Source organism: Mobula birostris, chromosome 16, assembly GCF_030028105.1.
Source record: "Mobula birostris isolate sMobBir1 chromosome 16, sMobBir1.hap1, whole genome shotgun sequence".
NCBI lineage: Eukaryota > Metazoa > Chordata > Chondrichthyes > Myliobatiformes > Myliobatidae > Mobula > Mobula birostris.
The window spans coordinates 74639998-74662212 of NC_092385.1; the positions used below are offsets into that span (position 1 = coordinate 74639998).

The 22215-nt window shown below is 44.0% G+C and overlaps 1 protein-coding gene across 2 annotated transcripts in view; it reads right to left on the reverse strand.

Moving 5' to 3' along the window:
• mtmr14 (myotubularin related protein 14) overlaps positions 1-22215 on the reverse strand; it is a 110488-nt gene that overhangs the window by 79487 nt on the left and 8786 nt on the right. The gene's annotated exons all lie outside the window — the stretch shown is intronic.

Genomic DNA, 22215 nt, shown 5'->3' on the forward strand with positions numbered 1-22215 from the left:
TAGGAGGGAAACGCGATCATCAAAAATCTCTCAGTCTCAGTTATACCTCTCTGCCACCTGTTCCAATGGAGGTGACCTTGCAGCTGGGCCGTGACTCTCAGATGGGGTACTAAATATGCACGGTAACAGCAGCCAGTTTACCCTTTGCTGGGACTTTGCGGGTCCCATCTGCTGACAGTTTCCTTTGGGAGTCATATATAGGCCCGATTTCCACACACCCAGTGGGTGCTAGTTACTGGTTGGGGAGGGTCTGCAGTGGTAAAGGTGGCACAGCTGCTATTTCCCAGAAAAAATGCATCTTCCCCCCAGGGAATTTACAGTAACAGGTGGCATTTACCGCTCCGCTGCTGGGCACCTGCAGGTATGGCCAGGATATATGTTTCCCAGTATATGAGGTTCTGCTTGATGGGGGCCTGAGATACCATCCCTCAAAACACTGACAGCCACAGTCACCTCTGACTGGACTACAATTCCGCACCTCACTTCCCCGGGTATTATTTGAGAAAGCCCAAACTGAGAGTTCCTCCCTCTGGTTGAGCGGGATTACTGACATTGGAATCATAGTTTTACCATGCTGCGGAATTTCGGCGCAAACCCAGCAGGCCCCTAGTTCTTCTCACCCTGTCTCTTGCAAAAATGCCATCCCCTTCTCGCAATTCCTCCGTCTCCGCCGTATCTGCTCTCAGGATGAGGCTTTTCATTCTAGGACGAGGGAGATGTCTTCCTTTTTCAAAGAAAGGGGCTTCCCTTCCTCCACTATCAACTCTGCTCTTAAACGCATCTCCCCCACTTCACGTACATCTGTTCTCACTCCATCCTCCCGCCACCCCACTAGGAATAGGGTTCCCCTAGTCCTCACCTACCACCCCACCAGCCTCCGGGTCCAACATATTATTCTCCGTAACTTCCGCCACCTCCAACGGGATCCCACCACTAAGCACATCTTTCCCTCCCCTCGCTCTCTGCATTCCGCAGGGATTGCTCCCTACGCAACTCCCTTGTCCATTCGTCCCCCCCATCCCTCCCCACTGATCTCCCTCCTGGCACTTATCCGTGTAAGTGGAACAAGTGCTACACATGCCCTTACACTTCCTCCCTTACCACCATTCAGGGCCCCAAACAGTCCTTCCAGGTGAGGCAACACTTCACCTGTGAGTTGACTGGGGTGATATACTGCGTCCGGTGCTCCCGATGTGGCCTTTTATATATTGGCAAGACCTGACGCAGACTGGGAGACTGCTTTGCTGAACATCTACGCTCTGTCCGCCAGAGAAAGCAGGATCTCCCAGTGGCCACACATTTTAATTCCACATCCCATTCCCATTCTGACATGTCTATCCACGGCCTCCTCTACTGTAAAGATGAAGCCACACTCGGGTTGGAGGAACAACACCTTATATTCCGTCTGGGTAGCCTCCAACCTGATGGCATGAACATCGACTTCTCTAACTTCCGCTAAGGCCCCACCTCCCCCTCGTACCCCATCTGTTACTTATTTTTATGCACACATTCTTTCTCTCACTCTCCTTTTTCTCCCTCTGTCCCTCTGAATATACCTCTTGCCCATCCTCTGGGCCTCTGGGTCCCCCCGCCCCCCTTGTCTTTCTTCCCGGACCTCCTGTCCCATGATCCTCTCGTATCCCCTTTTGCCTATCACCTGTCCAGCTCTTGGCTCTATCCCTCCCCCTCCTGTCTTCTCCTATCATTTTGGATCTCCCCCTCCCCCTCCAACTTTAAAATCCCTTACTAACTCTTCCTTCAGTTAGTCCTGACGAAGGGTCTCGGCCTGAAATGTCGACTGTACCTCTTCCTAGAGATGCTGCCTGGCCTGCTGCGTTCACCAGCAACTTTTATGTGTGTTGCTTGAATTTCCAGCATCTGCAGAATTCCTGTTGTTAGGCCCCTAGTTCTACCTGTTTGGTATAGGTGTGACAGAGAGACAGAAAGGTGTTGACATGGGGCCCCCCAGATGCTGGGGTGAGCCCTCTCAAAGGTATAAGCACAGACACCACCATCAATCAATACATTTCCCTTCAGTCCAAGACAGTCCTGCTCAGTTCCTTCAGTAACACGTTTATAGTCTGTTCGACGTATCCATCAAGATCGCCCCTTCAGTTTCACAGCCGTGGGAGTGGTCAGTAACATCTGAGTTTCTCTCGATCCCAGTTCTTGATCAGTACAAAATCTCCAGGTTCTAGGATGGGATAGTCACTCCTCTCTGCAGGGTAGTTCTCTTCCTTGTAAGCCTGTCGTACCTGTGAATGTAATGCTTGGAGAATTTTGGTTAATTGGCATACATATTTCCCCATCTCTTCCCCCAGGGTATGCATATCCAATTCTTGCTGGTAGACTTTCTGGGAGCAATGGTACACAAGATCTTAGTCCCCAGGATGTCCTCATGGGCCATCCATAAATGATTTCAGCAGGTGACAACCCTGTTTCCCCTGTGGGGTAATCCTCATGTGGAATAGGGCTAGCGGTAGGACCTTCAACCAAGCGAGTCCAGTCTCTGCCGTTAGTTTGGCCAATTTACTCTTCAGAGTGCCACTGGCTCTCTCCACTATGCCACTATGTGGGTGGTGCACACAGTAGGATTGTTCTTGATAGCTAGTTTGTTACATACCCCTTCGTTTACTTTCGCCACGAAGTGTGGGCCATTGTCAGAGCTCAGCATCTCTGGCAGATTGTACCTGGGAATTATTTCCCGTAATAATACTCTCACAACAGTCATAGCAGTATTACTGGTAGTTGGAATAGCTTCAATCCATCTACTAAACACATGTATAATAACTAAGCAGTATCTATAGCAATGTACTCCAGGCAATTCAATAAAATCAACTTGTAGACACGAAAAAGGTCCACCTGGCAAGCGAGTCATACCGAGTCGTATCCGGTGTGCAGGGTACAGGTTACCAACCATTCCCTCCTTTCCCAAGTGTGTACAATTATGTATATAATCCACCAATATTGGTAAAAACTGTGTAGGAACACAAATCTGTCCTGCTGGGGTGATCCAAAAACCTAGCTGGGGGTCTTTCTGGCACCCCATCTGGGACCACAGTTTACGCTCCTCCTCAGAGGCGTCCCCCTGAAAGTACGTACCTCCCGCATGTCTGGCAAACCCGTTCTGCTTAAGTCACAGAGGGCTGCTTGACAGGAACCCGAAGGGACTACAACTACCGAGGATTATGCCGCACCTTTCGCTGTCTTATCCGCTAAAGCATTGCCTTTAGTAACCCGGTCGGACATGCGGGTGTGGGCTGCAAATGTAATAATAGCCAAAGCTCAAGGTAGCTGTAGAGCGGTGAGTAAGTTGTTTACGAAAGTGGCATTACTAATGGGGTGGCCAGAGGAAGTCAGGAATCCCCGATGTCCCAGACAGCCCTGTAGTCACGTGCCACTCCAAATGCATAACAGGAGTCTGTGTACACATTTGCACTTTTGCCTGTTGCTAGGATACAGGCACGAGTCAGAGCAAACAGCTCAGCTTTCTGGGCTGAGACAGCTGCTTCAAAAGAGGCCTGCTCAATTACTTCACTGTCTGTCACTATCGCATAGCCAGAAAATCATTTTCCTGCTGGATCCACAAAAGAGCTTCCATCCTCATAAGACGTTGCCTCGGGCTTGAGGGGGTATTGCGGAATGGATGGGAGAGTCTGTCCTTCCTTCATGCTGATCCAGACAGAGGGGCAGTTGGTGCGGCCGATTTCATGGACTGAAATTGCCCAGAGATGGGGTATAACGTCTTGGGTTCAGTCGATATTAAGAGTGCCTTACCAGATGTCCCGTCTTCACCTCAGACTCCTTCCAGTATCAGACTTGGCCCGCGGCCAAGTCTTGCCAGTCTGCCTTGGTGCTGGAGGCTTGTTTCATCAGGGTATAAGCAAGGAACCCTAGGCTCTTTGGCTTGAACCCAAGGCAAAGCCTAACGGTGGTATGGGGAACCACCAGTCCCGTCTGTCGCAAAAAGAAATCCAGAACTTCAGCCAGTAATGAACAGCCCTCTCTTCCTTTAACCTCTCCAATCACAGTGACTGGGAACTTCTGTCCCTCGAGGGGTGCATAATCTTGGCTTTCCTCAGTGGAGAACCCCGTAGGGTCACAGCACAGGGTCACATGGGGATCAACTGCTGGCAGAGCGGGTTCAAACAAAATGGAGTCCAGATTAAGTGCCCACCACTGGGGGGGGGGGGGGGGGGGGGGCGGAAACTGGGGAAGCTGTCCGTTGTTCACTAGTCCCAGGGTGACACCCTTGTCTGTGCACAGAATCTCGACTTCCAACAGACAAAGCAAGTCTCTCCCTGCTAGATTACACCTCAGACTGGTGGTGACTGTAAATGAAACCTCACACTGGTTCCCCTGGAATTCAACCTGCAGTGGCTGGGTACATGAATACGTATGTTCCGTGCTTTCAAACCCAGACAGTGTGATTGCAGCCTCCGATAGCTGCAATCCCTGTTCCGATACTATTTCCTGATCGAGAGTGGATGCGGTTGCCCCCATATCAATCACAAACGTAATTGGAATTCCGGCAACTTGCAATATTACATTGGGCTCTTCCTGAGTGGTGGTATTCATGGTAGAGAGCATCCTGACTTGTCAATTTCTAAACGGGTTATGGGCAGAGAATGCAGTCGTTGTCCCCACCTGTCCCTTGGTAGGTTTTTGTTCCCATGGGCACCTCACCCTCCAGTGCCCAGGACGTCCACAACTGAAGCACACCCCACTTGGTCCGGGGTCGGCCCCCCCCCCATACCCATTGCCTGCCTGTGATAACATTCGGTGCGGTGGACCAGGCCTACCATTCCTAGAATCCTGACGGTTGGATGGTAGCCGTTGGGCTAGCATTCTATTGGGTCCTGCCCAATAAGAGTCCAGGTTATCAGGGTTCCAGCCAATCAGGAAAATTATCCCAGTTCTGATCCCCAGATATAGCCCACTCGTGTCCTTCTCCCCGCTGAACCTTTAATATTAGTTCCCTTCGGGGTTGATCAAGATTCGAAAGCTGGGTCCCAATAATATGTCAAAGCTCGTTGCATTCGACTTCGGTCACTGTCAGGCCAATCCATATTATTTGTCTTAATCATGTTGGCTAACTTAGTTGGTAAGCATTGGAGCAGTAGGGTATTAAACTGGGGGACGGATTCCCATTATTAAAGGCTTGGTCTCCTACGAAAGTCCCAGAGCAGAACACAAATCGCTCCCAATAGTCTGGTCCCGATTCCCTAGGCTTAGGTTTGCATTCAAGTACTTTAGTGATGTTTACAGGTTGCTGGAGAGCCCTTTCCAATGCTTGAATAACCTGGTCTGTCTGTTCCTTCTCATTAGGGCTTCCCGCCTGTAACTCCTGATAGGTTTGGTATCTTAATTCTGCCTTCCATTTCCGCCCCTCATCAACTGAGAGGGTCATGCAGCAGAGACCAAATAAATCTTACAGGGTCACGTTATACATTTGTATAGTACTGAGCAAACTGTGCTGGTTTTTCTTTTCTATCTGGAGCCTGATTCATGATCATTATCATTTCTTGAGGCTTCCAGGGTGCATACACAGGAATTACTGAGGGCTGTCCCTCCTCCACTGCTCAAGGACTGGGCAGCATTCGGGTAGACAGTTGTCTTGGTGCAGCCGTTAACTCTGGGGTTTCATTGGATTCTCCCCCCCCCCCCGGTCTCAGAACAATCCTCGGTATTCCCTTTATGAATCTCAGGGTATAGGGACCTCCCCTTCCATGCTGCCGCTGTTTTACCCGAGTGGCCACCGTATCTGAATAGTGGGAGGATTGAGGTTCGGGACCACCAAGTGCACTTGGCCCCTGGTAAGGTGGAGAGGGTACGGTGGGTACCCACTCCTCGCGGTCACTACCCTCAAACAAAGTCGGTATGCCAGACATGGGCTCGGGATCCCTTGTTTCCCTGTTAGTTTGAACTTTAGACTGAGGTTCCTGCCCTTCTCTCCTATCTAGGTCAGCCTTGGTCTGCTTACGTTGTTTCTCTTGCTCTCGTTTTCGGCGCCCATCCACCCATTCACGCTCTGCCTTTAGCATCTCCCGACCTTTTGGCATTCCTTCTGCAATACATACCTCTATCCCTTTGTCATATGCATTATTCCTCTAACTTGCCAATAACGTACTGTTCCACTTTACATTTGCCTTTTCCTTCCATTCTCTTTTCAACAGTTTCCACTTCTTTCCACAGTTCTTTTTCCATATCAAATTTACTACTTGTTCTCATAGTCATAGTAGTAGTAGTCATAGTCATACTTTATTGATCCCAGGGGGAAACTGGTTTTCATTACAGTTGCACCATAAATAATAAATAGTAATAGAACCATAAATAGTTAAATAGTAATATGCAAATTATGCCAGTAAATTATGAAATAAGTCCAGGACCAGCCTATCGGCTCAGGGTGTCTGACCCTCCAAGGGAGGAGTTGTAAAGTTTGATGGCCACAGGCAGGAATGACTTCCCATGACGCTCTGTGCTGCATCTCGGAGGAATGAGTCTCTGGCTGAATGTACTCCTGTGCCCACTCAGTACATTATATAGTGGATGGGAGACATTGACCAAGATGTCATGCAACTTAGACAGCACCCTCTTTTCAGACACCACTGTGAGAGAGTCCAGTTCCATCCCCACAACATCACTGGCCTTACGAATGAGTTTGTTGATTCTGTTGGTGTCTGCTACCCCAGCACACAACAGCAAACATGATAGCACTGGTCACCACAGACTCGTAGAACATTCTCAGCATCGTCCGGCAGATGTTAAAGGACCTCAGTCTCCTCAGGAAATACAGACGGCTCTGATCCTTCTTGTAGACAGCCTCAGTGTTCTTTGACCAGTCCAGTTTATGGTCAATTCGTATCCCCAGATATTTGTAATCCTCCACCATGTCCACACTGACCCCCTGGATGGAAACAGGGGTCACCGGTACCTTAGCTCTCCTCAGGTCTACCATCAGATCCTCAGTCTTTTTCACATTAAGCTGCAGATAATTCTGCTAACACCATGTGACAAAGTTTCCTATCGTAGCCCTGTACTCAACCTCATCTCCCTTGCTGATGCATCCAAATATGGCAGAGTCATCAGAAAACTTCTGAAGATGACAAGACTCCGTGCAGTAGTTGAAGTCCGAGGAGTAAATGGTGAAGAGAAAGGGAGACAAGACAGTCCCCTGTGGAGTCCCAGTGCTGCTGATCACTCTGTCAGACACACAGTGTTGCAAGCACACGTACTGTGGTCTGCCAGTCAGGTAATCAAGAATCCATGACACCAGGGAAGCATCCACCTGCATCGCTGTCAGCTTCTCCCCCAGCAGAGCAGGTCGGATGGTGTTGAACGCACTGGAGAAGTCAAAAAACATGACCCTCACAGTGCTCGCTGGCTTGTCCAGGTGGGCGTAGACACGGTTCAGCAGGTAGACGATGGCATCCTCCACTCCTAGTCGGGGCTGGTAGGCGAACTGGAGGGGATCTAAGTGTGGCCTGACCAGCTCCAGAACAAGTCTCTCCAGGGTCTTCATGATGTGGGAGGTCAATGCCACCGGTCTGTAGTCATTGAGGCCACTGGGGCGCAACGTCTTCGGCACAGGGACAAGGCAAGACGTCTTCCACAGTACAGGAACCCTCCGGAGCCTCAGACTCAGGTTGAATACATGGCGAAGTACTCCACATAGCTGAGGGGCACAGGCTTTGAGCACCCTGGTACTGACACCATCCGGTCCTGCAGCCTTGCTTGGGTTGAGACATTTCAGCTGTCTTCTCACCTGTTCAGATGTGTAGCCCACTGTGGTGGTTTCGTGTGGGGGAGGGGTATAGTCTTGAGAGCAGGGTGGGGGATCGTGAGGAGGGGTAGGAGAGGAGAGTGGAATATGTGTTGGTTGGGGGCCAACAACAGATGGCTCATGTGGGGAATGAGCAGGGGGTCACAATGTCAAATCTGTTAACAAACAGGTTAAGTTTGTTGGCCCTGTCCACACTGCCCTCAGCTCCTCTGTTGCTAGTTTGCCGGAACGCAGTGATGGTCCTCATCCCCCTCCAGACCTCTCTCATGTTGTTCTGCTGGAGTTTCCACTCAAGCTTCCTCCTGTACCTGTCTTTAGCCTCCCTGATCCTGGCTTTCAGGTCCCTCTGTATTGCCCTCAGCTCCTCCCTGTTTACATCTCTAAATGCCCTCTTTTTAGCGTTCAGGATGTCCTTAATGTCCTTTGTCACCCATGGCTTGTTATTTGAATAACAAAGGACAGTTCTTGTCGGAACATTGCAGTCCACACAGAAGTTAATGTAATCAGTGATGCACTCTGTGAGCCCATCAATATCCTCTCCATGTGGCTTACAGAGTGCCTACCAGTCTGTCACCTCAAAACAACCCTGGAGGTAATACCCCCAGGTTCCCCCCCCCCAACCCAGTGGCCACATTTTGTTCTCCAATTTCTTATTCAGTGCTGCACTCAACATTCACAAATCTTTTTCCTTGTCTGGAAAACCCTCACACATATTGTGTAGGGCTGCTCCTGGCCCACTCCTATCAATCGTGTAATTGACTCATGTTTTCTAAGTAATTAACCCAGCACAAAGCCTCCTGCTCAATTAATAAATCAGATAAATTTACCCAGCTTGGCACCTCCTGCTCAATTGATAAAATTGACCCAGCACCTCTGCCTCCTGCCCAATTGGTAAAATTTGCCTACGTTATACAAGTCTCCCAGCAGATTCTTTCCCGATCCTGTCAAGGTTATGCAATCAGCCTTCGGCTAGGGACCACGCCTCCAAAGGAACTAACGGAGAGCGACAAAAGGTAAAATACCTATTGGGCGCCCAGTCAGTCTCCACAGTTCCCAGAGTGGTCCAGCTGCTTACTAAGCCCGTCTGCTTGGCACTCCCTATATTGAGATCGTGTTCGTGGCACCAAATGTTAAAGTCGAATCTGAATAAAACTCAGGAGACCAGCTTCTTATAGTTATAACGGTTTATCGCGCACCCTCTTGTAGGAGTTTGAGACCCAGTTGTCGAAGGGAAGGCATGTAAGTACTGCCACCATCTGACAAGTGGGCCCACTTAGTCAGATTACAGCTGTATATTGATACATCGTAAGCCCCATACATTACTGTTGCAAGATGTTATTTGAACTGGTATGCCCACCAAGTGTGTTGGTGCAAAACTTAATTCCTTAGATAAGAGAGTCCACTAAATCAAGGTTTAATTACAGATAGACGTACTGTCCAGGCCATATCAGTTATTCCCTAGGTCCTGACTTAATTTCAGATGTATGTTCATTCCTGTCCTTAGCAGTGAGTCCTCCTCCCCCTACTCAAACAAGGGTACAATGTACAATGTTATCAAACCCTCAATGTCTCTCTGCAAACCAAAAGAGAACTAGTATAAGCCGGTTTTTAGCTAACTGCTGAAGACAGAATTTACTTCAGTTCAAAAATTCCTATTCAGTCCCATTTATTCTTTTAGCCAGAGTTTACATAGGCTCAAAATGATTTTTTTATATCCTCAATTCCTCACATAGGATAACTGAATAAAAAAGGCGCTTCATAATTAAAAGTACCCTCCACTTGCAAAGTTCACTGTACTTTCAATATGCCTGGCTACTTGTTACAACGTTATTCAATATTCAATAGGGCACGTTAACGTTGTGTCCCTGAAAGGGAGCAAAGTGAATGTACTGACTCGCTCACACCAATTAAGCTCTAAACTAGAATTTTACTTATATACTTTAGTAGACACATTACGTTTATATACAAACATTTATTTCTCTTTTTCAAAACTAATGACTTTCTGTAAAAAGACATCTGATATACATCAGTTACTACCAGCTGGACTGTTTCATTTCTGCAAATGTTTTTAATACATTAAAAATCAGCCAAAGCTCTAGGTTTTGAATCCTTCTTGAATTGTTATTATGCGGCAAACAGCTGAGGAACCAGTGCAAATAATGATAAAGCCACCCAGACAGTCCCTTTATGCCCATATGATGAATTTATGCAAGTATGCTATCAGTGAACATAATCACAATTGTCCGTTCACCAACAGCTCCAGATTACTTTCCCTGTTACTGACCATTTCCACATAAACTTAGCCACAGTGCGAAAAAATTAAAGCCTCCACTAATAAAGATTTCAAACAAAATTAACAAAATAATTCCATGCAGCAGTCAAAACTAAATGAATAGTTCTTGCACATTTGTTTGGTGGTAATCTTCACTTTATTTAGAGATACAGAGCAGAACAGGGCCTTCTGTCCACCAAGCTGCGGCACCCAGCAACCCACTGATTTAAAACCCAGCCTACCATGTGATCTCCCTGTGCCCTAATGTCCATGTACAACGTTTGCAACATGCCTGGCACGACACCACTGTCTTTCAGCAGAGGAACTTGTAGAGGGCCTCAGAAGAGAGAAAAAAAGGAAATATGTCAGAATATCATTCAATCTTAGTTGGTAGAAAGTGGGTGCAAACAGTAGCATGTTAAGTACAAGTCCAGATTAATTGGGATTGTTCATAAATAAGCAAAGTGTCACTGGCGAATTGAGAGATTCAAAGATTGTGGCGTGGCTGCAGGAAGTGACCTTCACCACTCGTGCAAGGTCATAAATTAAAATAACCCTGAGTCTAAGTATTGACTTCCATCGCGAACCATTCCCACAACCTTCTGATGAAACATGGGGAGTACTCGGTCATCTCCTGTTGATGATACAGAATGTCTTTCTTAATTTCTACTTTCTCTGCTAAGACCTCTGAAGTAACACCCAAATATCCCTCTCCTTTGTAATGCAGGAGGAATCATTACTAGAATGAACAGCATCTCCTCTAACCTCAATGCACCTCTTATTAAATTATGTAAAAACTGGCATTAAGTACACTAGCTATGACTTTATTTGTCCCCAGCTAAACCAACTGCACAGTTACTTCCGGATAGGTACTGACAGATTCATAAAGAATGAACAGTACAAAACAGGCAATTCGCCTCCACTGTAATCAACAGTCAAGGGGGATCCATGTCTTTCTTTTCAGGGACCATTTATGTCAATTTTGTTGGTAGTAGCCTTAAAATGTAGAAATAATCAAAGGCGCAATTTTCAGCTTCCTTTCACAATGAATTGAATGCTTTTCCCGTTGAAGACGATTAAATATTTAAAAAATGCTAAAAAAAAAGTGAGTGACATTTAAAACAGCTGTGAAAATAAAGTTTCAAACAAACTACAAAATTAAATTAAAAGCTGTGCTTTATTATTGATTTCTTTAACTGCTTCAGGAATATCCTGTCTTAATGCAATGTCCTGCAAGTCTGTAAAGCTACTGTACAAATGCCACATCAATATTGAGTAATTACAAATACATCTGATGAAATGTTGAAAACATAGTAATTGCCTGGACAGTAACATAGCCGAGCAACATACATCAAAGTTGCCGGTGAACGCAGCAGACCAGGCAGCATCTATTGGAAGAGGTACAGTCGACGTTTCGGGCCGAGACCCTTCGTCCAAGGGTTTTGGCCCGAAACGTCGACTGTACCTCTTCCTAGAGATGCTGCCTGGCCTGCTGCGTTCACCGGCAACTTTGATGTGTGTTGCTTGAATTTCCAGTATCTGCAGATTTCCTCGTGTTTGAATAACATAGCCAATGAGAGTGATCCACAATATTGCCCTTTTGATTAGTCCACACTCTCTAATAACAAATCCAATTGCTAAGACTTAGTGAACTGCAACAGTCACTGTCAATGAGCTATTTTAACTTGGCTGTCCCAACCTGAAAAAAAACATTTAAGATCAGAAGAAATAGTAGAAAAAGGACAGACATCTGGCCTGCAGATACTGCTCCAATATCTCTCAGTTCTTCTTATATTCTGAAACCAAACGATTTGTGTTTTGCCATTTTTACATGTCCCTGATGATCCTCGACATTAAAAAGAAAACGCTACATCACAACTTGGTATGGCAATTGTTTTGCCCAAGACCACAAGAAGTTGTGAACAGTCCAGTCATCACAAAAACCAATCTCCCCTCCATTGCTTTTGTCTAACTTCCCAATGCCTTGAGAAAGTAGCCAACATAATCAGACACCTTGTACCCTGGTCAGTCTCGCTTCTCCGTTTCATTGGGGGCCAGAAGATACAAAGGCTTGAAAACATGTGCTGCCTGGTTCAACAACAGTTTCTATCCCATGTCATAAGAATCTTGAATGGACCTCTTGTACGATAAAGATGAACACTTGATCTCCCATCTACCTTGTCATGGCCTATGCCCCTTATTTGTCCAATTGCACTGCAGCTTCAGTAACTAATACTATATATAACAGTTATATGAAGAGTGATCACAGTATGATTATTAAACCAGTGTAATATGTCTAAACAATGGAGACTAAGTGGAGACAGAGTTAAGACAGGGCTAAACAGCAACTCCTTTGCTTGCATCTTTGGAATCAGCTCTATTTCTATCTTTAATATCTTTATTTTCCCTTTCAGGGATCTTTTGAAGATGCTGACCTGGAGTTACATGCAGACTTCGGTTCTTTGCGGGAATGGGACCCGTTCTCAGAGTTTCAGGACTGGCCGTTATCTGACATGCAAAGGGTTCGGCTTGAGAGTCTCACTTGTATTTGAAAGCCTAAGATGTTGGGTCTCTGAAGACGGGTAGATCGACAGGAGACTCGTGTCGTCGGGGAGGCCGGAAAATCTATTGCTGTGGGCCTGAAGACCCGAGATCTTCGCGATCTTCAGGCACAGAGCTCGTAAGAAGCGCCGAAATGGACTTTTAACATCATAAACCAGCAGGCTGTTGTTCTGTCTCCTGCTCGCTGTGAAAATGGAGGACACCTCACTCTCCCTTATTATGGAATGCCGGATGAAATGTGAAGCCTTTGGGGTAACTGCAAATCTGTGTCTTTGCTACTGCCTAGCTCACGCTTGTACTCGGTGGTGGTGCTGATGCTTGCTTTTTTTTGCCGGTGGAGGGAGGGGTGATTGCTGCTCACTGCCACTTAGGCGTGGGAGGGGGGAGCTGGGGGGGGTTACTTTGGGGTTCTCACGTTTAACTGGCATTCATTCTTTCGTGCGCTTCTCTGTTGTTGTGGATGTTTGCAAAGAAAAAGCATTTCAGAATGTATATTGTATACATTTCTCTGACATTAAATTGGACCTTTGAACTACAATGGAATGAGTGAGCATTTGGCTAGTATAGATTGGGAACACAAGCCATATGGTGGGACAGTTGAGGAACAGTGGAAGACTTTCAAAGAGATTTTTCACTGTGTTCAACAGAAGTATATTTTAATTAAAAGCAAGGACAGTAAGGGTGGAGACAGCCAGCATTGGATAACTAAGGAAATAAAAGAAGGGATCAAACTAAAAGCTCATATATACAGCAGTAGGAAACTGGAAGATTGGGAAAACTTTGAAAAGCAACTAAATACCACTAAGTGAGCAATAAAGAAAGGGAAGCTAGATTCTGAAAATAAATTAGCACAAAATATAAAAACAGATAGTAAAAGTTTTTATAATTATATAAAATGGAAAAGGGTGGCTAAAGTGACCGTAGGTTCCTTGGAGGACAAGGGGGAACTGATATTGGGTAATGAGGAAACATCAGAAGCTTTGGATGACTATTTTGTGTCAGTCTTCATGGTGGAGGACACATTTAACATGCCATAGAGAGATGTTATGTATGCAATGGGAGGTGAGGACCTCGATACAATAGCTATCACTAAAGAGGTAGTGCTGAGCAAACTTGTGGGCCTGAAGATGGACAACTCCCCTGGTCCTGATGGAATGCGTCCCACGGTACTGAAAGAAGTGGAAGAAGTTATAGTAGAGGCTTTGGTGATGATTTACCAAAACTCCCTGGACTCTGGGCAAGTCCCGGCAGATTTAAAGACAACAAGTGTCAAAAGAGGATGTAGGCAAAAGGCAGGTAACTATAGGCTAGGTAGTTTAACATCTGTAGTTGAGAAAAAGCTTGAAACTATCATTAAGACATAGCAAGGCATCTGGAAAGAAATGGATCCATCAAGCAGACGCAGCATGGATTCAGCAAAGGCAGGTCCTGTTCGACAAATTTACTGGAGTTCTTTGAGAATGTAACAGGCACAGTGGATAGAGGGGAACAGATGGACGTTATTTACTTGGGCTTGCAGGAGGCATTTGATAAGGTCCCTTAAAAAGACTTATCCATAAGATAAGGATAAAGTTGGGGGTGATATATTAGCATGGATAGAGGATTGGTTAACTAACAGAAAGGTGAGAGTTGGGATACATAGGTGTTACTCTGGTTGGCAATCAGTGATGAGTGGTGTGCCACAAGGGTCGATGCTGGGCCCACAACTGTTAACAATATACATTAATGATCTGGAAGAGGGGACTAAGTGTAGTGTATCTAAGTTTGCTGATGATACTAAATTGTCTGGAAAAGCAAATTGTGCAGAAGATACTGAGAGTCTGCAGAGAGATATAGATAGGTTAAGTGAGTGGGCAAGGATCTGGCAGATAGAGTACAATGTGAGTAAATGCGAGGTCATCCACTTTGGAAGGAAAAATGGAATAGCAGGTTATTATTCAAATGGTAAAAGATTGCAGCATGCTGCTGTGCAGAGGGACTTGGGAGTGCTTGTGCATGAATCACAAAAGGTTGGTTTGCAGGTGCAGCAGGTTACAAAGGAGGAAAATGGAACGCTGGCCTTCACTGCTAGAGGGATTGAATGTAAGAGCAGGAGGGTTATGCTGCAACTGTCGAAGCAACTGGTGAGGCCGCACCTGGAGTACTGCATACAGTTCTGGTCTCCTTACTTGAGGAAGCATATACTGTCTTTGCAGGCAGTGCAGAGGAGGTTCACAAAGTTGATTCCAGAGATGAGGGGGTTAGACGATGAGGAGAGATTCAGTTGCCTGGGACTGTACTTGCTGGAATTCAGAAGAATGAGAGGAGATCTTATAGGAGGAACTGCTTTTCTGAGAGACTGGTGAATCTGTGGAATTCTCTGCACAATGAAGCAGTGGAGGTGACCTCAGTAAATATATTTAAGACAAAGTTGGACAGATTTTTGCATAGTAGGGGTTATGGGGGAAAAGTCAAGTAGGTGGAGATGAGTCCATGACCAGATCAGCCACGATCTTATTGAATGGCAGAGCAGGCTCAACGGGCCAGATGGCTTATTCCTGCTCCTATTTCTTATGATTTTCCTTTTGTTCTGCCTCCATGTACTAATTAATGGTTAGGAATATGCAAATAAAAGCTTTTCACTGAATTTCAGTACAAACAAAAATAATAACCAATTACTAATTAGAGAACCTTTGGAAAAGTTCACAGCATCAAGCAATTTCTAATTTCACTCCAAAACAGACTCCTCCACATTCTCAAGCTGTACTATCTGATTCTAAACAACTGATCTATAAAGCTCTTTAGTAATTTTGTACATTTCAAATGAGATCCCCTGACATACACTGCAGAGAATACAGTGCAATCCACTCAGCCTCTCCTTGTGCTGCAAGCCCACCACCCCCAGAACTTATCTGGTAAATTGTAGCTGCACTTCCCGTTTGGCACTTACATCATGTACAGCTTTTTTTTAAAAGAAAGGAGAACAAAACCATACAGACAATACTCTAGATGTGGTCTCACCCAAAACAAGATACAATTGCAATAACTTCCTTCCTTCTCCACAAGTCCTTTTGTAATAATGCCTAACATACCACTTGACCTCCTAATCACTCATCGTATTTGCATATGAAAAGTCAGCTCTGAAATTTTTCACTTTCTTGAATGAAACACTACTCTAACAGCTTTTAGTCCCCCATTCTGGCACAGACATGTTACCATCACCCTAAAAATAATCACTAGCATCTCATTTATTTGCTTATTTAGAGATACAGAACAGAATCGGTCTTTTCCTCCCTTTGAGCCACGCCACCCAGCAACCTCCAACAACCCCAATTTAACCCTAATCTCATTTTGGGACAATTTACAATGACCAATTAACCTACCCGGTGCATCTTTGGACTGTGGAAGGAAACTAGAAGACACGGAAGAAAAAAACACTCATTCCTTGGAGAATATGACTGCTTACAGAGGATGCTGGGATTGAATCCTGAACTTCAATGCCTGGGTGTAACAGCATCGCATTAACCACTGTGATACTGTGGCACCAATCTTAGTAATGCAGTGACAGAAAACCCTGAGCATATCAACATGCTGAATTATTTGCTTGACATAAATTAAGTAAAACAGCACACTAGTGAACTCCACTTGGTTATTGGGTGTTGGCATTGAGCAGTTTTGTGAAAATATTGAATTGAATTGACTTTATTACTTACAGCCTTCAAATACATGAAGAGTAAAAATCTTTACATTACGTCTCCATTCAAATGTCCAATTATAGTAATTGATAATAAACATTATGTACAAAAGGATAGTCAATATAACGTGGAAATACAGCAGCATCAGCATGAATTAATCAGTCTATTGGCCTGGTGAAAGAAGCCGTCCCTGGAGCCTGTTGATCCTGGATTTTATGCTACGATACCATATCCCAGGTAGTAGCAGCTGGAACAGTTTGTGGTTGGGGTGACTCAGGTCCCCAATGATTCTCTGAGCCCTTTTTAAACACCTGTCTTTGTAAATGTCCTGAATAGTGGGAAGTTCAAATTAAAAAATGCACTCGGTTGCTCGCACCATTCTCTGCAGAGTCCTGCGATTGAGGGAGGTACAATTCCCATACCAGGCAGTAATGCAGCCAGTCAGGATGCTCTCAATCGTGCCTCTATAGAAAGTTCTTAGAATTTGAGGGACCATACCAAACTTCTTCAACAGTCTGAGGTGACAGAGGCGCTGTTGTACCTTTTTCACCACACAGCCGGTATGTACAGACCACATGAAATCCTCGGTGATGCTCATGCCGAGGAACTTAAAGCTGTTCACCCACTCAACCCCAGATCCATTGATGTCAATAGGGGTTAGCCTGTTTCCATTCTTCCTGTAGACCACAACCAGTTCCTTTGTTTTTGCGACGTTGAGGGAGAGGCTGTTTTCCTGACACCACTGTGTTAGGGTAATGATTTCCTCATTGTAGGCTGCTTCATTATCATACACAAAGTAAACAAAGTCCTGACACAAATGTAAAGGCTCATTAAATTGACCCGGCTCTGCAGTTTATTAAGATAGTGGCTGATTTTTTTTGTTCAGTACAATATTCCACCACTACTCCCATATTCCTGATCCCTCCAATATCCAAAAATCTGCATTTAGAATGAGCACAATGACAGAGTCTTCACAGCCATCCAAGTTGGAGAATTGCAAAGCTTATCACTGAGTGAAGAATTTCTCCTCCTCTTAGTCTATTCTGAAATTGTGCCACATGGAACTAGATTCCACAGCCGGAGAAACAGCCCCCAGCATCTAGCAAATAAAGAAACAAAGCAAAAATAAACTGAGAATTTTTAGAACTGTTAGGTTGTAATTAATCAGACTTCTTAAGGATCAATGCTTGGGTCTCAGTTATTTATAAATTACATTGATGACTTGGATGAAGGGTCCAATTGTAAAGTATCCCAGTTTGCTGACAATGCTAAATTAGAAAGTAAAGTAACATTAAGATGGAAAGAGATTGCCATGTGTTACAGATAGATTACTGAGGCAACAAATTGGCAGGCTGAATAAAGTAAGTGTAAATATTTGATTCTTCACCCCTGTAACAAGAAAATCTTTTCATAAGAAGAACTATAAGGGCATTTAGAGGTTATGCACCTATTTCAAAGGATATATTTGGCTTAGAGGTAGCAGAATTAAACTTGATGACAAGCTTCCAAGGATAATGAAATAAGGAAAGATTTCACGAATAGGCCTTTAATTTCTGGAGTTATAAGAATAAAACTTAACCATACTCAAGAATATAAAGGGGATTGGAAAGTCCCAACAAAAAGGTCTTTGATTTGAAACAATAATTCTGCTTCTCATTCCACAGGTGTTGTTGACCTGCCAAGTGTTTCCAGCATTTAGTATTATTTCATAATTGAGGGATCCACAAGTTTCTCCTCAATTTTAATATTATGCTTGTCAGGATGGAGGCTGGCTGGCTCCTTTACTTTTCTTATGACTTTAGAACCAGCAGCAAATAGTTAGAGGAGAGAGAGACAAAGATTTAAGGTTGATGTCAAGAGAGATTTTTTCTTCATTGAGGTGTGTGAATCTTTGAAACACTTTTGAAATGCATCTCAGGATGAGAATATTCAAAGCTATGATCAATATATTTTTAGAATTAAGGGATATAGAATATGGGCTGGAAAGTAGAATTGAGTCAAATCATCAGTAGTAAATTTATTGAATAGCCAACAGCTTCCAGGTTTCCTATAGTCAACTTCTACCCTTATTTCTTATCTTGTACATTATCCTAATTGTGTACTTATCATGCCAAACACCAAAACTCCATTGAACTAAGGGTTTTTAAGGGGTAGCAGAAATTTTAAAAGGACCAATATTAGATAGGTAAATGGTTACAATACTAAAGGAAAAAGGAGTCATTCCACTAATGCACACAAGTATTTAATATGAAACCTTGCACCTTAATTAGTAAAGACTTTGCAAATGACTCCAATGAGCTAAATTACCTAGAAAAATGGACTATATCAGCCTCTACATCCATCACATAATCAAATATCAACAGAAGTATCAACCTGCCAGTGCAAGTGGTGGATGTGGTTGGATTTCAACTTTTAAGAGAAATTCGGATGGGTACACAGATGGAGAGGGTATGAAGGGCTATTGTCCAGGTGCAGATGGGATTAGGCAGATTAATGGTTCGGTATGGACTAGATGAACCGAAGCACCTGTTTCTGTGCTGTTGTGTTCTATAACTATAACGGCAGTATAGAAACTCATTGCACTAACTGATTTCCCATTCAGGTTCAGCGGTCAGCCAAAGAAACAGAAGTAAAACCAGGTGCAACAACAATTTAACAATTCTTTCAGTTAACCACCTCTTTTTAAACAGCCATTGTTAACTGCACTTCTCCCTAAATGTAAAATTCTGTCTTGTTCCAACTTGGGCTAAAATATATTTCAATTTCATTTGTGATATCCCACCCAAATTTGATTAGTAAAATGACAGGAACTATTCTGACAGCTGCTTGATCATTCTCTATATAACTGCAGTTCTCAGTTTCACACCCCAACCATGACAACCATGGCTAAAGTACAAATTCTTCCAACTGTACAGCCTTAACAAGGAAAGATGGAAGGCTATTTTTTTTTTTACAGGGAGAGAATAAACTTATCTTCACTTTGATGTATCAGGCAGTGAAGCAGGCCATCACTTTGCCCCATGTATGATGGATGTACCTTTCTTAGATAATATAGAAAGCAGTGCACAAGAAATTATACTTCTGAAAATCAATTGGCACATAACAAGCAAAGAAAAAAAAGCCAAATGGGGGAAAACGCAAACACGAGGAATGGGGGAAAACTATGATTGACTGAGAAACACAAACATTGGTACAGGTCGACCTTCACTAATCCAGCACCATTGGGACCTGAGAAGTGTCGGATTATCAAAGGAACCAGATTACAGGTAGTTGGATTAGTGAAGGTCGACTGTATTAGTACAATATAGATGGCTGTAACACGTACAAATAAAAGCACATTTTTCTATTAAATTCTAAATTTTGTTCAGTGTTAACAAAATGAACGATGATAAAGCATGGGTATGTAGAAATGGTAGGAGAGCATGTTCCAGGAAATATATAACTGACTAAAAAATGTTTTGTGATGTCCTGCTATGTGCTGGAGAATTGTGACTTTAAAAAAAAAAATCCCCCCAGGATGACCCAAAAAATCCTGAGGGACAGGATAATTTCACTGTAGGTGTGATATTTTGCACTAAGTAGTCAACTACACCACCAAAAATGTTCTTTTTCCCCTCTATAATCAGTATCAGAATTTGGTTTATTATCAGTGACGGATGTTAGGAAGTAACAATTGTTGGTTTGTGGCAGCAGTACAATCCAGCATATAAAAATTACAATAAAAAATATCTTAAGTAACAAATAGTTCAAGAGTGAGCAAAATAGTGAGGTAGTGTTTGTGGGTTCATGAACCATTCAGAAATATGATGGAGCTGGGGAAGAAGCTGTTCCTGAAACACTGAGTCTTCAGGCTCCTGTACCTCCCCACTGATGGTAGTAATAAGAAGAGAGCATGCCCTGGATTGCGAGGGTTCTCCTTGATGGATGTTGCGTCTTAAGACATCACCTTTCAACGATGTCCTCAGTGGTGTGGAGACAAATGCCCAAAATGGAGCTGGCTGATTTTACAACTCCATGCAGCTTTTTTCGTTACTGTGTATTGTGACCTCTGTACCAGACGGTGATACAACCAGTCAGAATATACTCTACGTATTGGGCAATAGTTAATGATGCAGCTCGCCCTGCTCTTCTTGGGCACCGGCATGATTGATGCCCTTTTGAAGCAGCTGGGAACCTCTGAATACAGCAGTGAGAGATTGAAGATGTCCTTGAATATGGCAGATAATTGGTTGGCACAGGTTTTCAGTGTCCTACTGGGTACAGCATTGGGGATGATACCTTGTGAGGGATGCTGGTATTTCAGCCATCATTCATATTGCTGCCCAGGTTAGGAGAGTCAGTGAACTCTCCTGTGCTTAGTTATTAGTTAAGCCATTCTTCCTGCTGATTTTGTGTCCTGATATTTTATAAATATTCCTTATTTCAGGAGTATCAGTACCAGTCACTGATACTGGGTTTTGAAACAGTTAGAAGTTGAAATCATATAAAAGGAAATGAAAGTTCACCTGAGGCCAATGAAGAGCCAAAACAATTGAATAGTGCCTTTTATATACTCAGCCTTTAAATTGATTAAAAACCATTAGGATAGATTTTAAATAAATACACTGTTCTCCTGATTATTTTCTTTTAATTACCTTATTAAACAGAGAGAATAAGCAAACTACAATTGAAAAAAGGAATTCAATGTTCAAGAAAGCAGCATTTCTTGTTCAATTTGATAATTATCACTCTCAAAATTGAAGCAGAAGTGCCCACTATGAATCTCCAATGCCACAGCAGTTGTGAGGGGCGGGAAGGCAGGGGTTTGGAGAGGATGGGGGAGATCCACTCACAATTAAAAAAGAGAGAATGGGGTAAAAATAAGTTCTTACAAAATGAATATATGCTGTACTCAGTCTCTGTTGACCTGAATCCATTCACTATTTTGCACATTCCCAAAAAAGACAAAGATAAAATCAATTGGCAACAGACACAAAATGCTGGAGGAACTCAGCAAGCCAGGTAGCATCCATGGAAAAGAGTAAACAGTCGAAGTTTCGGGCTGAGACTTTTCATCAGGATTGGAAAAAAAGATGAAAAGTTAGAGCAAAAGGGTGGGGGGAAGGGGGAAGAAATAGTACTTGGTGGTAGGTAGAGGGGGAGGGGTGAAGTAAAGAGCTGGGAAACTGATCGGTGAAACAGATAAAGGGCTGGAAAAGGGGGAATCTGATAGCAGAGGGTAGAAGACCATGGAAATAAGGGAAGGGGGAGGAGCACTAGAGAGTGGAGATGGGCAGTTAAGGAGATGAGGTGAGAGAGGGAAAGGGAATGGTGAATGGGGAATGGGGAAGGAGGGGTGCAATTACCGGTAGTTTGAGAAATTGATGTTCATGCCATCAAGTTGGAGTGTTATTCGTCCAACCTGAGCATGGCTTCATCACGGCAGTAGAGGAGGCCTGGGACTGAACAAGCTTTCATTTTCCAGATCGGACAAATCTGTTGCCTTGATCAGCTACAAACATTTATTTTGGAGAGAGGCAATCAAGAACTGTTCTAATGGAGCTGATAAATGAATCACCAATCTTTAACCTGAAGAACCATGGAGATATAGAGGAAAATATAATGCAGACATTTCTCAATCTCAGTTCTTTCACTGTTCAGCTACAAATTCTAGTTCTAACTTATCATTTCTCTTCCCGAATGCCTTCAGTGCTTCCATTATTGCAAAGGCATATGGATCATCTGGGAATGTGGGCAAAGGAATGGCAGGGGAACTGAAATCAGTTAAACGCAAAGTGATGCATTTTGTGAAACCACAGCAGGATATACAGTGAATGGTAGTGCTCTGGGCTTGCAATTAAACAGTAAAGTACACACTGTAGTTCACTGAAAGTGGAAAAACAGGTAGACAAATGGATGAAGGCCGCATACAGCACACTGTCCTT